The sequence below is a fragment of the Anopheles arabiensis genome, chromosome 2, assembly GCF_016920715.1.
Source record: "Anopheles arabiensis isolate DONGOLA chromosome 2, AaraD3, whole genome shotgun sequence".
NCBI classification, from domain to species: Eukaryota; Metazoa; Arthropoda; class Insecta; order Diptera; family Culicidae; genus Anopheles; species Anopheles arabiensis.
This window is the reverse complement of record NC_053517.1, coordinates 22,512,323-22,524,499: the sequence shown is the minus strand read 5'-3', so window position 1 is coordinate 22,524,499 and position 12,177 is coordinate 22,512,323. Positions and strand designations below refer to the sequence as shown.

Below are 12,177 nucleotides of genomic sequence, written 5' to 3'. Positions count from 1 at the left end.
TAAAGCTGGTCCTTTGTATGAAGACGGGGAAGGAAGCTCTCCAGGGTTGTAGATTTCATTGCCGGATGCATACAGTGGACGTTATTTGATGACAAGTTTGTTCTTTTTTTACGAATAGTTTTGTACGTTGTGGTTTCGATACGAGCCATTACTCTCCGCCGCAAAGCATCCGGCAGGGGGAAAGCAATTAAGAGTTTGTGCGAAACTAAACCGTAAAATCAATCCAACCGTACAGCGGCACATCGAATGGTCTTAATCGACCGGAAGGATGTGAAGGAGGACGTGTACGATTAGGAGTGTTTTCAGTTGAAAATATATATTTCCACTTTGCTCGCACAACATTACGAGGTTTATGTAGATATTTTGGGAACATCAAGATACTTACAAATACTTTTTCTTCCAAAATTAAGCTGCGGGAAATTTGCTCTACAGTCTAATCGTAATGATTTATTATTCGTTGGCGCGGACAAAGTTTCGATCATGCTGTTAGTTTTCACTTTTGCTCAATTTTGTGATTTCCTGTGCAATTTTCCAATCCGGCACGTTTTATTGCCCCCCATCCCCTTTCCGAACGATGAACGATGCCCTGACCAGAACCGTTCCGTTTAATTGATTTTAATTGTGTAAAATTCGGCACAACTCTCACGCCAGCGAAAACAATTTCGGGACATATTTTGCAAACAATGTGGATTTTGTGCCTAGCTTTGCTGACGGCATCCTATCTGTGGCCTGTTTTCGTTTTTGAGAGTGCTCGTTGGTGTTTAACAGGTGCCTTGAATTGGGATATTTTCCAAAAGTGTGGAAACTTGCTAAAGTAGTGCCAGTGCTGAAACCTGGAAAGGACCCATGCTCGGGATCGAGTTATCGTCCTATTTCTTTATTGAGTGCCATTAGCAAAATATTCGAAAGGATAATTCACACGAGGTTGGAGACCCACGTGTCTGCTAACAACATCCTACCGGACGTACAGTTTGGGTTCAGGAGGCAGCGGTCGGCTGCCATGCAGTTACAGCGAGTGATGCAGATTGTTAGCAATGCCAAAACAAGTGGAAAATCCACTGGCATAGCCCTTCTAGACGTGGAGAAGGCGTTCGATAGCGTTTGGCATAATGGTCTCATTTACAAACTCAGACTGCAGGGTTTTCCTTCCTACTTGGTTCATTTGGTCCAAAACTACCTCAGTGAACGAACATCGGCTGTTTACGTGAATTCGGAAAAATCCGAATCATATTCCAATTGTGCGGGTGTACCACAGGGGAGTGTTATCGGTCCTCTGTTGTACAATTGCTACACGGCCGATGTTCCTTCACTGAGGTCAGGCACGGATCTGGCCTTGTACGCGGATGACACTGCCATCTTGTGCTCAAGCAGGACCTTACGACACGTTGGTACCGGACTTCAGAGAGGCCTTGACACGTTTGTCAAGTATCTGAACGACTGGAAAATTAACATAAACTCCAACAAAACTCAAATGCTATTAGTCCCATACAGAACTGGCACTAGAACTTCCACAATAGAGCGTAAGGCTGGAAATATTAAAATGGGTCCCATTAACATTCCATGGACAAGCACCGCACGATATCTAGGTGTAGTTTTTGATCAGCGGCTCTGTTTTAAACATCATGTCCAAAACATCAAAGTCAAGGCAACCTGGATGCTAAAGAGTCTATACCCTCTCATCAAGCGCAAATCAAGTTTGTCACTGGAAAACAAAAGATTATTTACAGTCAGATTGTTTTGCCATCGATAACCTATGCATGTAACGTTTGGCATAAATGTTCAAATTCCAATTTTAAATCGTTACAAACCATTCAAAACAGGTTTTTGAAATTAATAATGAACTTTCCAAATCGGTACCCCACCACAGATCTGCATGCACAAACTGGTTTGCCCATTTTAACGGAGAAGATCCAGGATATCCTAGATCGACTTCGACAGACCTGTATAAATTCGGATTCGGATAGTATAAGGAACTTATTTTAGTACTCTAGTTCGCAATTAAGTTAGGTTAAGCTAGGGTAGTTAGTGTAGTAAGCTTTTGTAAATATTCTTCTCCTATCAATTTCATTATGGATTTTATCCTCACAGTAGCTAAACGCTTCATTTACATAGCCACTCTGTGCTGTTATTAAGGAAAACATTCATTTTCTTCCTCAAACAAAAGAAAAGCTTGAGCTGTAAGTTCAAACCCCTAGCGTAAACACCACCAGGCAGGAAACCTAGTTAAGATTTCGTCAACTGAACTGAATCAATCGATGTATTCTAGTGTATGAATAAACACAATCATTTTTTGCTCTTTAAAAAAAAAAAAAAAAAAGAGTGCTCGTTGCTTTAATTTGCCTAACTCGATCACGTACGGTGCGCCGGTCACGACGGAAGTCCACGGTGTGAATGAACGAATAAGGTACGGATGGACGAATTTTCCAATCTACGCTCTCACCCACTGGTAAGGTGCGTTTACATGCACACCCCGAGACCCAAATTTCACACCTTCCCTCACGATGTGTGCTACAATGTGCACCGTGTAATGCATCGTAGTACGTGCACACGCGTCGTACAGGTGCACTTTTACGCAACAAAATTGATGATGTATGGGAAACTCAGCAAGTTTAATTAATGGGAGTAGATGGCAAAAAGATACACCTGGATTTTTTACCACACACACAGTGGTGCAGGTAGGGCGATTTGTTTACATTGCACGTGGTATGTGTGTTTAAACTGAAAAAACTTCCATCCAAACTACACAACAACACTAAAATAGCATCACCAAACCACGTTACGATAAGGTACTAATCTGCGCTTTAATTAGCTAATCGAATCCCGCGATGAATGGCGTGATAAAAAAAACGTTAAACGGCCTGCGCACCGAAACCTTGATTTAGATGATCGCCGTTTACGTCTCCATTACTGGGGCAAGTGTTGCGTTCGACAGCGAATGAAGTCAATCATAAATTATGTCGTACCGATCGAACCGATCAATCGCAATCGATTCACGCAGAACGCTGTTGACTTGGGTCGGGTAAGCATTCAACTTCGCATCCCTCGCACTTTGAATCGCAATGTATCATCGAACGCCCGGGTACGGTGAGAACTGGTTTAACCATACTGCTCTCTCGCTCGCTTCCCTCAACCCTCAAACAACTCAACAGCTGATTGACATCCATCCATCAATTGGCTTGAAAGAGTTGGCTTAAGCGGCAGAACACTTACGGCTTTTTGTGTTTGTTGTTGCGCAAAATACACTTACACACAAACCTGTACAAACGGGAAATGATTGTCCATCAGTCAGTGTACAGTGTCGTGTACTGCGCGTACGTTCGTTGTTGAATTACTCTGGCTGTGGCAGTGAGTCGCCTTCCAAATGCTTCCCCCCGCCGCATTGATGGATGCCGTACGTCATGCAGGCTAAAGAAATGTCAAACTATTGACAGGCTCTGATGGTTCAAAAGCTCGCTCTTTCAGGAACCAGAACTAAAGCAGGCCGATCTAAAGCATCTCGAGCATTGAAGCTGGGCAACTAATCTGGTGCACTAATATTTTTGTTTTCGTTTTCGTTTGCTATCACACTACCTTTTCTGCGGGGTAGGATGGCTCCATGGTTATGTTGGACGGTGTTGCTGGAGTGCTTGGGCAACTTCGCCCAAGGTCGTCCAGTGGGCGCTATTTAAAGTGCGCTGTCATGTTGCAGTTTCAGGGTGTTTTTTCTTCTTCTTGTTTCTTTTTTTTCTATTTACCTCAGGCAGGCGTGGTTGCAAAGTTATGTGCGCTCGCACTATCGGTCTGCCTGGATCTGGCTGTACACGCGCACAAGGTACAGCAATGGCCGGAGGGTGAGATCTTGTATCTTGCTGGGGATGGCCAAAACAATGGCGAGCAAGTTTGAGTGCCAATTGGTTGACTGGCCAAATTTAGTGGAGTCGACGCTAAACTGGCAATGTTGTAGGCAGCTGTATGGCACGGTTGGGCAGCAGCAATCAGCTGAGCTCAAGGTCAGTAAGCACGAAAAGATTGATGGAACCGTAAGGGGCAGGAGTAAATTACCATTTATCTGAAATATGAATGAATATGGTGAGTTTATTCATCAAAAGAGATCATTAATTAAAATGATTGAGCTCGATATGTCTTAGTACAAGTCTTAGTCTTAGGACAAGTAAAATACAGTTAACTGCTGTTGAAGTGTTGTAAGTGTTGAAATCACCGAATGATACTTTCAACACACGTGCAACACAGTTGTCTTTCTTGTGGTGTAAAAAGCACCTGCAATGCTTCAAAAAATATTTAAAACATGAGACGTTCTTAGAAAATCTTTTCAATCCCTTTTTCTGGGGGCTTCTATGTCTAGGCGCCGGAGTCTGTGGTGAAACCTACTGCTTCCTTTTCCCAACATGAAATAAAAGGCAAAGCCAGAATGATAAAAAAGGTGTTTGTGAAAGACTTCCACGTAACCCGAGACCACACTCAAGAAAGCTAAGAATAACTTCTCGACGAGTCCTTTAAAGGATTCCAACGCTATTTTTAGTATCAATCATTCAAAAGCTCATTTCCTAATCTTCTTAAACGGCCCGCTTCCCCGGCGGTTAACCAAAACGAAGAATATCTGCGACAAAAATAAGGATTTGACAGAACGACAAAAAACCCCCAAAAAGGTGCCATTTTCGGTCGCTGCCGAACACCGACGATAAGTGAATAATTTCACCGACAGGCTCCATTTTCATCGTGCACATACACAGACACACAAACCCAACGACAGGTGAGAAAATCGTAGGACAAAGCGGACCGAAAGCAAAAGGTGTGTTCTATTATGTGAATGTTTTTTGTTTTTCTCTTTAATAGAAGAATTGGGGAAAGTCTTTTTGTGCGCACAGAAAATAGCTTCAAACCTTAAAATGTATGTGTGTATGTTCATTTTTGTCTACGAGAGATTTATTGAATGGTAAAAGAAAAGTTAAACCATCTTTCAAAGGCACAAGTTCATCGATTTGGTTGCTCCATAGCTTCTGAGGAAAACTTTTACCTTCTTCTGTCGGAAAAGTGCTCCATTCTCTCGAGCGTCAATTGGCACCGGGTAAGGCGTAGAGGTCGCGAGCTGGCCGCGATGTGAAAGGTGTAACAAATCGTCACTAAATCCGCCCTCTACACTCCTGTCCCCTTTAGAAAAGGTGTGGAATAGAGTTATCAAATAAAACTTTTCACCCCGTCCGGTTAGTGATAACCAAGGACACAGACAGGCTGGCGGGCCGGCAACTAACTGGCCCGCAACCCGCCACTCCTTGGCGCATTTCTTCTCTTAACCAAATAAAGCGAACGCCACCGGCAGTGCGCATACCCCGTAGGTGTTCGGTGAGATTTACGAGCCAACCTTAGCCGGCACGCGTCCCAGCAAGATATTGGACGATTGGACCTTGAACTCCTCGGCGTGATTCAGCCAAGCACGGGGAAAACCTTGAAAGTCAAAATCATCACGCGGTCGCTCGGATCACGATCCCGGACCACATCCCACGGCGCAACCTGCGCTGGAATCGAATGGCCGTCTCTAAATCCTAATTGAGCCTGAGCGAGGTAATTAATTTACACTTTCCCGGTACTGCAAATTGAAACGAACGAAACTGATAACAAGTGCAAGTGCTAGCAAACCGACCGGGTTGGTTGTTTGCTGTCGTCGTTCTGAATATAAAAAAAGGCCAGCTGGAAAGATTGAATTAATTTGCCAGCCAGCTGTCTGCTCAAGGCATCCTCAAGGCTGTCCATCTGTGCAGGCACTGCTGGAGCTCTGATGATTGTAGAATCGTGATCTTGAATCGGAAAGTGTCAATTTATGTAAAACAGCCCCGAGAGGCTTGAAATCGTATCACCACGGCAGAATAAATGCGCACCTCTTGTTTGTGTTTCATTCTACAACGAAAAGATCCAATTTACACCATTGGCCCAAGCGTTGAAAAAAACAAATCGCTTACTGTCTTAAAGCGATAAGAAATTATTACAATTTGTAGTGTCTATTTATAAGCGTGTGCCAAAGTGTGTCGTGCTGAAATGTTCGACCCCCTTTGCATGAGCGCAAATGCGAATGACAGACAGTGGCACATGTTTCTGTCTTGCTGTGTGAAATAAAATGCCCGAAAAAACACATCCGACCACCCAGCGGTAACAAAAGTGAGCAAATAAAACGCTGCTGAACCGATGTGGATGAAAAATATGACAGATGACACGGAAAACGGAAAAGCACGCGGCCGTGTGCGGCAAACTGGGAAAATGAACAATTATTTTTCTTATTCCCCGTTGGAGGAGTGTTAGGGAGGTTTCCTGAGGTTGGTCTCTACCTAATGAATGCCAAGCTGACGGTCGGAAAAGGATAATGAGTTGACGAGTGAATGCAGAGCAATATTCGCATCATCATCATCATCATCATGTCCTGTCATAACTGCACTTCACTCGAGAAAGATAGTCACCGATGCTACGCTTTAAGGGTGCTAAAGTCGAACAAATTATCCAACTTCAGATGACATGTCTGGATGATTAATTCCCAAGAAATTCCCAAAGTTTCAAAAGCAAATTGACTTCCAATTTCCTCTTTACGTCAAGTGGTGTTAATCAAAGTACTTATCGAGTATCTTATGCTCATGCTTCTTGATAAATGGATGTCGTCCCCACCAAAATGTCGCCTACTGGCATACGAGTGCTAATTGTTATTTTTGGTTCATCTCTGTGCCGCTGCGAGTACGTCATGCATCCCCGTCATACCATAAACGAGTTTACTTTGAAGCCAAAAATACTGCCAAACTATCGCACGACCCGGTAGGATTCATTCAACCCGACTTGGGCCCGATTTGTCGTTCAATTGATGCGATGAGAAAGCATTGCGTCTCCACCAATGGTGTGGTGTCGTGCCAATGAATTGATTTCTGTTTATCAACATTCCAGCCACTCTTGGCCCACGCACTACGTACAATAGCACGTTCGGTCTCACGTTGACCTTCGCGACCACGGATTCCGGGTGCTACAAATGTCAACAGCGCCGAGCTTTTGGAGCTGTAGCTGACGTATGCACGCCTGTATGCGTCATTACTCCGGCGTTTTCTGGCGAAGCCCTTGCCTTCCCAAAAAAGGATGCTAACTGAAGCCTTTGCCGGGAACACTGGAACTGGACATGTTTTGCTCCCCCTCTCCCCCTTCTTATCGGGAATGCGAAAGTAAACATCAGCGTCAGCTGCACCAACGCGTCGCGATGATTTGTGACCGTTTGAGACGCAAGAGTGACAGTGAGCAAAAAAAAACAACGGCACCCCGATAGCTGACAGCTGACATCAGTGGACGAATGTGCGCCATCACTGCACAGTTCAGGCACCAACGGAAGCAGATGGACGAGGGGGTAGCATTACACTTTCGGGTGCGTTACAGGCGTCATGATGCTAAAAACAATCGCCGACGACAACCCACAACATCTTTCCATGAATGAACGTAGCGCGAGTGCTACCGTGTTTCTTCCAACCTGCCCCGATCGCCCCTCACACGCCCAATCGAGCTGGTTGACGGCCAGTGCCATCTTCGATTTGCTTCGTTCACCTTCGCAAGGGGTTCAACGCCGCAGCCGGAAGGGTTTGGCCGGTGGAATTCAAATGGTGAAACGGAATGGTTCGATCGAGGTGTTGTGTGTAAACAAGCCCGGCAACGGGCTATTGCGTGAGTTCCGGTCTATCACCCTAGGCCGCTGATAGGCTGATCGTACAGGGAGGGAGGGTGAGTTTGCATAAATGAACGTAATTTTTTGTTGTTGTTCTCCACCTCCTCCACCAGCTTTCCGGTTTGTTTACCCAGCGCGGGCCACTTACTCGCGCTACTGGGCAGCTTATCGGCGTTTTTTCCTCTCCCTTTGTTGATATTAGCGATATTGGAAGGCAAGAAACGAACCAAAAAAAAACAGTTAAAACATTGTGCAAATTGTGCAATGAATGGTGCGTCTATATTGGCTGTACACTCGGTGACCCCTTCAGGCCCCAAATCTGGAAGAGCGAAAGTGTCCATCGACGGTTGAGTGAGGAGCACGCACAAACAAAACCACCACGAAGAGAACGGAAATTGCTGTTGATCGTTCCGCGCCCAGCAAAATAAATAGCAAAGTTTATTTATAAATATGAGCTGGAGGGTGTCACGAAGGATTTACCCACGGACGGGCGACACCCGATGACACGGGTAGTGCGTGTGCGTGTGTGCGGCCGGAAACACCCTTGTGAAAACAAGCGAATAACAAAAAAAACACGCTAACGATCTGGAAAATCTGCGCAATCGGTAGCCAATTTCATTATGCGGCCTTTCTTTTTGGGGAACATGGTTTGGGGTGGACGGCTAACTCTCATTCACCGTGACGCCATTTCGGCCTAATGACCGGATAGAAAATGGGTCTGTGTTTTTCGAATGTGTGTGTGTGTGTGTGTGTGTGTGTGCGCGCTCTCCCCGCTCTACTTCCGATGGGAAATTCTGATCGCAAGGATGCGCGAAGCAACCAACAAGATTTATTTCTTCGACCCACCTGGGATTGTGGTGCAATCGTATGATGAATGCTACCGTGGAGCTGTTGTAATCCATTTAAACCATGTACACGATTGGTTTTTGTTTCTTTTGCAGTGTTAGTTTGAGAGAGTGTGTACCGAGCGTGGCGTGAGAAAGCAAGTCCCGAAACACTTCGGGGGGTGATCATGCGCGAAGCGCACGCTGGCAGTAAACTGATTTATGGCTTTACGTGCGTAGCATTACGCTTGTCCCGGCTGCACGGGATGCAGGCGAACACTGTGCATGGCGAACACCACACAGCCGGCCTTAAATCCTGTGAGCAAGTGAGGGCGGTTGTGATCGAATGACAAATTTCCATTTACGGATGACCGCTGGATCACGCTTCCCGAGGGTCGTGTGATTTCGCAAACCGAATGGGTGCGGGATGGCAAGGTAACCTAGTTTTTGTTTTGGGTAATTTGCCGTTTGTCGCTTGCTTTACCGTCTTTAAGGTTAGGTGATGGTGATTGGTCGGTAAATGTCACTGGTTCCGATGGGTGAATGGACTAATTTAAAAACTACTAAAATGGTCATAGCAAACATGTTATCATCATACCTGCAACTGTCTGTGATTTGTGGATGTGATATAGTAGAAACTTGTGGTTTCAAGCTACTAGTAACAACTATGACTCAGTGTTTCTTTTCAATAAAATCCGTTTTCTATTGGTTTAAAACTTTGAGCACAAGAAAGATCTTGCGCAAAATGCAATTGCAGCTTGCGTCAGAACAGTTTTTGTAACACTGTTGCCTTACAATAGCTTTCAGTTATCCTATTTTACAGGGAAAATTGAAAATATATTTCAAAAATTTAAAACATTCAACAATACATTCAAACATTCTGCTACCACGCGCATGCGGCTGTTAATAAGAGAAACCATAATTTCGCTATCACTTTCCACCGACCTCAAGAGCGTCCTCGAATGCGAAAGAAACCGGTCCAAATTAGTTTGCTTATTTACCAATATTCAGCCCCAGACCAGTTGGCAGGAATTCGGAATATTCAACGAAAAAAAAAACAACACAACGATGGAAAGAATAACATAATATAGCCACAAATTTATTCACAGTTTATTTAACTTTGCCAAGATTCACACAACGTCGCCGCCACAAATCAATCGTTTCCTTGTCCTTTCGTTGCTCCCCGTTCAAACCCCCGTACCTACCGCCGCAGCAGAAGTTTGCGATTGGTTGGATGAATTTGATGAAAAGTTAAATTTTCACACTTTTCGCCTCCCCGAACCTTGGGGGCGCTTTTTCTCGTCGCTCGACGATTGGAAGGCTCGTGGGATGGGCGATACGTGACGCGTTTTTTTTGTCCGTCTTCTTCCCTCTTGCTGGATGGAGAGTTGCACGGGTCGGATAACGCCAACAGCGTTGACTTTGTTCGCACTTCATTAGTCAACAGGGAAGGTTACCGAGAGTATGGACGAACGGTGCGAGATCGTTTCGTGTGTCGGTAGGAATGAAATGATCGGACGGGGGACTTTGAAGATGGTTGAATTATTGTACCGGGCGATGCTCGATGTGACCAAGCTGGCCTTCATGGTATAGTAAAGCACGTATTGTGGAGTAGAGTAAAAATTGTGGAAATTTGAAACCTCTCTAGTGTTCCACTTTGATGGTTAGCTCTGTTTGGAGAAGTTATCAATTTAAAGCAAACTCAATTACATCTTGCGCTACTTCAACATCACAACTTCACGATTACCTTTCATCCGATCGCCCAAGAAAGTCTGGCCCAACTGGTAGTGAAGTGGTGTTTAAATTTCTCCCCAGATTGCCCATTACCTCGAAACTCTCTCGCACATGCTGCCATCAAAATCTATGAGTCATGAAGTTAAATTAAACCCTCGCTTTGAAGTGCCTAAATGGGTATGGAAATTCCAACCCAGGTAGTTGTGGCTTAAAATAACTACCCCCCAGCATCCTTCCATGCGAAGGTGTGAAGGGGTGGAGGAAGCAAGGGGAGGCTAACGGGCGGTAGGGGTGCTTGGTGCGCATATCATCATCATCACCGGTGCGAAATATACAAAAATCAGACAAATTGTTCCGCCCACCGCACCACAGCCGGCCTTGCGGCAGATGTGCAAATGCTGCAAATCTTTGCGTAAATAAACAAATTAGCATCTAATTGACTCGTGCCGCTCGCCGAAGCATGAAATATACGCATGCTTTAGCGCCCGACTCCAGCACCGGCCCGTCGGACTGGCTGCTGTACTCTGGGTACTTCAATTTTTGTACGACCACGCTGTCAATCCTTTGATGAAAGCCAGATGCAGCGCAACCATGCGGTGGGTGGTTTATGTTTTTGCAGCACCCCGTACGCATCACTGCGGAGCGGAAATGATGATGGTGGTGAACATTGCTTGTTCGGAGTTTGTAGCACTATTTATCAATGGTTAGGCATTGTGAACGTTGTCAGATGGGAGTAGATAAACATTTGCGAAGGGAGTTTCGTGGAAGAATAAAAAAAAAATACCTTGTTGAATCAGCCGATCAGTCGAGTCAGTCTTGTGTCGGCCGGAGCACGTCATGCCTGTGGCTGGCTGAAGAAATTGAATGTGGAGAGGTAGTCAGAAAGCGTCAGACACTTCTAAGTGCACAATTAGTTAACCAGCGCGGTTTGTTTGGGTGATGTGAGGTACAGCATGAACTTGGGTGCCGCTTTTACGTCAAAAAGCTTGAGCTAAGAATATCTTTATCAATTATTGTAAACATAAAATGGAGTGGATTCTTTGCATTGAACATTATGGTAAATATATTGTTTGTAAAACTATTTTATTGCTGTGAGTTGGGTTGTTTCTGTGAGGCCAGTGAACAAAATACACAAAATAGAGATATTTGTGCAGTAATATAAGAGGATAAGTTTTTCGGTCTTTCATCTAATCTTTCCAACGGAAGCGCGAATTTATTAAAATAATACATTGAAATTGAACAGGAAATGATTTTTCAACCTTGTTATTGCGTCATTTTGGATTGATCACCCTGCGAAACTTACTTACCTTACTCAATAATATTTCTTAAAAGTGTTTGCAAAGAGAAAACAGTGAACCCGAAATGCAAACATTATCTTGATGGTGTTAAATGCCTTTGGGTTATTCGAAATTATTCATTATTCATACCATTTAACATCGGATAGATGGTAAAAAGATCATAGAGCTTTGTTTTTCGGTTTGTATTTTGGCAGTACTGTTGATCTAATATAATGGAAATGTTCAAAAGGAGTTTGTTTGAGTTTGAGTCATCTGTAAGCATCTACTGAATTGTTTTAAATCTTGATTTTAAATGCAAAAACATGTACCCTTAATGACCATAAGAATAACATATTGCCCGGAAACAAAACAAAGCAAACGGATTCAATTTTACGAAGAAGATTTGCATCGATATAGTTCCCTTTCCATTTTAGGTTAAGCTCCGGTGGCCCAAAGTGATCATCATAAATTCCCAATCACCCCCTCCCCCCCCCCCCCCCTGAAACGTTATTCTCAATTTCCCACCATCAAGCCGTCGGTTTTGAAATGATATGCATTTATGCAGCGAGACCACGGGACGAGACCACGCAGAAGATAATGATATTGACAATCCCTCTGACTACGACTCCCCCCACCAAATAGCTTACACGTGCCTCTCGCAGCG

The 12,177-nt window shown here is 44.4% G+C and overlaps 1 protein-coding gene across 1 annotated transcript in view; it reads left to right on the top strand.

The window, feature by feature from the left end:
* LOC120908651 overlaps positions 1–12,177 on the top strand; it is a 62,857-nt gene that overhangs the window by 531 nt on the left and 50,149 nt on the right. The window lies entirely within an intron of this gene.